Source organism: Pipistrellus kuhlii, unplaced genomic scaffold, assembly GCF_014108245.1.
Source record: "Pipistrellus kuhlii isolate mPipKuh1 unplaced genomic scaffold, mPipKuh1.p scaffold_m20_p_4, whole genome shotgun sequence".
NCBI classification, from domain to species: domain Eukaryota; kingdom Metazoa; phylum Chordata; class Mammalia; order Chiroptera; family Vespertilionidae; genus Pipistrellus; species Pipistrellus kuhlii.
In genome coordinates, this window is record NW_023425540.1 from 15,077,875 (window position 1) to 15,082,738 (window position 4,864).

Below are 4,864 nucleotides of genomic sequence, written 5' to 3' on the forward strand. Positions count from 1 at the left end.
AGTATTCTCACCCCCCACCTCGGGGCCAAATGGGGCTTTGAGAGCTTCAGGGGGGAGGTGCTCTGCTGGCTTCTCTTGTCTCTGCTTCCCTCCTGCTCTGGCTAGCCCCTGCTCATGACTGCTCTAAGGCCAATCTCAAAGGGAACAGTCACAAGTGGTTGGTATAGTACAATCTGCTGTGGGTGCCTGCCGGCACAGTAAATAATCCCAAATGGACTCATTTTCTCTAATACAGTGCTTGGGGCGGACACCTGTGACTCCCCCATTTCTAGGTTCCAGAGTCCACCCATCTGTCTTGGTGCGCCTGTGCTCCTTCAGATAGCATATCAGTGTGATTCTTTTTAAGGGTACCCCATAGCGAGGTATACATATGGACCCCGAGAAACCTCTTTGGGTGTGGAACTGTAGCATGACCAAATGTGCTCCCCTCCCCTTTTATCTGGGCTTCAATTTTCACATGTCTCTTGTTTCCCTGTGTGTGTGTGTGTGTGTGTGTGTGTGTGTGTGTGTGTGTGTGTAAGGGGAGGTTGGAAAGTGGGGTCAGTATAGTTCACCAATATCTCACTCTAAAGAAATCTTCCCAGTTCTTCAATCTTTTCATGCCAAGTTCAGCAACTAGCTAATGCTGGCAGGATCAGTTTGTGACTGCTCTCTTCTCTCTCCATACTCCTTCGGAAGTTCGGAAGAAGTGGTTTAGACTAGCAACAGTCTTCAAATATATCTGTACTCGTAGCTTATTGTTTTGTGCTTAACCTTAGAGGGATCATGTTAAAGCAGGCAGAGTGAGTAGCATTTAATAACCTGTTATACTCCCAAATCAGACAATTCGAGAAAATGGAAGAATATGTTGGCAAATAGAACCAATGTATAAAAATGGCAAAATAAACCTGTAATGTGAGATTCTGGCCACCCAAGTCTACAGGGACAATTTGGGGTGGTGTGCTCAGAATAAAACATTTCCATTTCTGACTTGGCCAATCTGCTACATCTTTATTTAAAGTGGTCTATAATTTCCTTTTCTAATCTAGGTTTTGACCTCTAGGTATAATACTTAAAGAGAAAGAGGGCAGCTGTTTGAAATGTAGAATCTAAGAACAAACATAATTTTCTTGTTCTAAATGGGTTCACAGGAAAACGTTTCCCACAATATTATATTCTGGTTATTTCCTTGGCCAGGTGGCTCCAATTATACAACAAAATTCCTAGACTTCTCCATAGAAAAAGTTACTGTCCAAACACCAGGCAGGTTAACTAGTCCTCCTGAAGAAATGAGATTTTATTCCTTTCTTGATATTGTGTTTGAAATGGAAATAGACATTAATTGGTTTAAAAGGTTTTATTGGATCACTGGGATAAAATGATTACAATGTTAAATTCTTTTAAAATAGATGATCCTTGTATCTGTATCATAATGGTGGCATTTATTTGTGAATTATCTCAGATTTCATATACCGGTACTTGTTTGGGAGGTAGGACAACTAAGGACACACTTGTAGGTTCTGGTGTGCTTTCTTAAATTAGATTCATCTGCCACAAAACCCACATTAAAACCAATCATCTAGAATATTTTCAGCTTGATTTTTCCTGGACATGAGATGGAGAGAGCCTGGCTAGAGCAGAGGGGCCGTCTCTAGCAACGACTCAGCAAGAACAGCTGTGGCAGGGAAAGAGGTGTGGAGAGCACTCTTGGGAGCCCTGAAGGTACTGCAGTGGTGGCCTTGACCCAGGGAGGAGGAGATGGTCGGTTAGAAAGCCTTCATCTGGAGTGTCCAATGCTGGAAGTGGCCTCGCCTAACTTTCTTTATCGAAACCCTTTTCCAGGGGATGGGAAAGACACCCACTTGCTAGGAAGGCTCACTTCCTTGAGTTCCTCACCCTTCCAGAAGCGGCCTCCTTGGCTCTCCCCTCCCTCTGCCATGCACCATTCAACCTTCCTGCTTCCTGCCAGGGAGGCTCATTAGAGCCACTTTGGACAGCAATGCCAGCATGGACTTTGCAGACCTCTCAGCCTCTTTAGGGTCTACCCTGAGCCCTGAGCCCCGAGGCTCACCCAGCTAATGCCTGCCGCCCCATTGCCCCATCAGCCCTAACTCAAGTCAACTGGTCAATCTTCATTGCATTTCTGCAGAGATTTGACTGTGCCTCTGACTTAAGGCCCTAAATGCTCAGAAGGCTGAGTGTGGGGCAGCTGTGGTCCACAATGTGACTTACAACCAACTGCTGAACATGATGTGGAATAAATAGTGTGCTATCCGAAGGCAGCTCTGGATCTGGTCTGTGTTGATTGGGATGAGTGCCTGCCTGCTCTCTTCCTCTACCAGAAGGGCCTCGGGTGCTTCTGGTCACAGACAATAGCTTCCTCTTGGGCTATTAACTTCATTCCTCTCAGTGGGGTTGATTGTTTGCTAATTTTGGCAGGAGCAAGGATGTCAGTTCCTTGTACCCAGCACCGGAAACAGCTCCAGTGGAATCAGCAACTGAAGCAGATTCCTACATGTGATGATCAGAACGGAGACCAGCATGATGTCTGCACCATCTGCTTGGATGACTATGTGAATGGGGAGAAGCTGAGGCTACTTTCCTGTGCTCATCCTATCAGAGCCACTGTGTGGACCCCTGGCTCAATCGGACCCAGAAGACCTGCCTCCCGTGCAAGCAGCCTGCTCACCTGGGACCTGGGGAGGAGAAGCAGAAAGAAGAAACTCAGGAGCAAGAAGGTAATGAGGAAGGGGAGTCAAGGGTCCACCACCCTGCCTCAGAACGGACCCCACTTCTGGGCTCCAGGCTCACACTTCCCACATCCTTTGGCTCTCTTAACTCCAGCCACTCCTTGTTTTTCCTGGGCCTTCAACATGTCCCTCACCCTCCCCACTCTCCTATTCCTCTTTGGCTGCCTTCCTGGTCTAATAATCCACCCTCTCCGCCCGCCATACATACACACCTATTTGTACAGCCCTCCTCCCTCTTTCTCCCTTCATTTCTCTGTGTTGAGAGATAGGGGCCATTTCCACACCCTTCCCCAGGTTTCTCTGTTACCCAGGCCCATCCTTTCAGAAGTTGGGGGTGCGAAGAGATTGGGTCTTCACTTACTGGGTGAATAAAAATGTTTTTTTGTTAAGAGAGACTCAGCTGAGAGCCTTTGGCTACCAGTGCCTTCAGTAACTGGAGGAATGAATACTTCAATCATGCAGAGGGTAGGTCTGGGCTGACCATTGCAGCAATTACTATAATATTTACTAACAGTGGTTGAGTCCAAAGAATAAGAACCGAGTGCTTATTTTCTTTTCCAATATGATACATTGATGTTAGTGCCAAGGGAGCAATATATACAAAGTGCCTAATTAATATTTATATGAACTTCCTCTAATGTCAGTTAATACCAAAAGAGTGGCCTTTGTTATACTGAATTGGTGATGAGATAAAAATAGGAAGCAAAGACTGCTATTGGTCATGATAGGAATATTTACACCATAGAAATTGGCAAATGCTCCTCCTACATACTACTTCACCAGGATTAGATTTATTACTTTGTTGATTACCTAAACATAAGAAAGTAATAGAGAAAATGTTAATGCATATAAAACTTAAGTGGGTATCAAGTTTATAGTCATCAGATTAGGAATAACACAAAAAATTGAGGAGATTTTGTAACAGTACTATTACATGTTTCAGCAAATAAGTCCCCACATTATTGATTAGTGAGTGAAGTGGTCACATATCTAATTTCCCCCCCCATTTTGACTTACCCATTAAAGTAAATGTAAATATTAACTAATACCTATATAAGAATTATATTAGTTTGCCAATGATATAAACAACTTCTAAATTGGAAAGTAATAAAGCATTTATCAATATAGAAGTCCCCTGTATACACGATAGATATGTCCCAAGACCCTTTGTGGATGCCTGAAATTGCATTTAGTGCCAAGCTCTCTATATGCTATGTTTTGTCCTATAAATACATACCTATTATAAAATTTAATTTATAAATTAGTCACAGTATGAAATTAACAATAATTAATAAAATAGAACAATTATGACAATATAATAAAAGTTATTCAAACATGGCCTCTCTCTCTCTCTCTCTCTCTTTCTCTCTCTCTCTCTCTCCCCAAATATCTTATTGAATTGATCTCACCCCAATGGATGATGTTAGATAATAAAATGACTATGTGAAGCCGAAACCCATTTGGCTCAGTGGATAGAGCATTGGCCTGTGGACTGAAAGGTCCCAAGTTTGATTCTGCTCAAGGGCATCTATCTTGATTGCCAGCACATCCCCAGTAGGGGGTGTGCAAGAGGCAGCTGATAGATGGTTTTCTCTCATTGATGTTTCTAACTCTCTATCCCTCTCTCTTTCTCTCTATAAAAAAAACCAATAAAGTATATTTTTAAAAAATATCTATGTGAGGACATGAGGTGAATGCTTTAGGCATTATGACCTTCTGCCAATACATAACGGACACTTTGGCTTATTAAAATTGTGGGCATCAAGACGCCTGTGCTTTGAGGTCATTATTCAGTAAAATAAGGATCACTTGAACACAAGTGCTGTGATACCATGACAACTGACCTGATAACTGAGACAGATACTAAGCGACTAGTGGGCAGGTGACATACATTGTGGAGATGCTGGAGAAATGAATAATCCACATTCTGGGTGGAAGGAAGAAAGACTGCAAGAAATTTCATCATGCTTTTCAGAATGTTGCATAATTTAAAATTTGTGACTTCTTTTTTTTCTGGAATATTTCATTTAATATTTTCATACCACAGTTGACTGTGGAAAGCAATATAATGGATGACTGTTGATGCCAGCAAGGGGATTGTAAATTCCTTTGTCTATGATCTTTTCTCAGATAGC

At 42.7% G+C, this 4,864-nt stretch overlaps 1 pseudogene; it reads left to right on the plus strand.

Annotated features, from left to right (window-relative positions):
• The first annotated feature begins 1,959 nt into the window (after positions 1 to 1,959).
• Positions 1,960 to 2,907, plus strand: LOC118703800 (annotated as a pseudogene).
• The last annotated feature ends 1,957 nt before the right edge of the window (positions 2,908 to 4,864 follow it).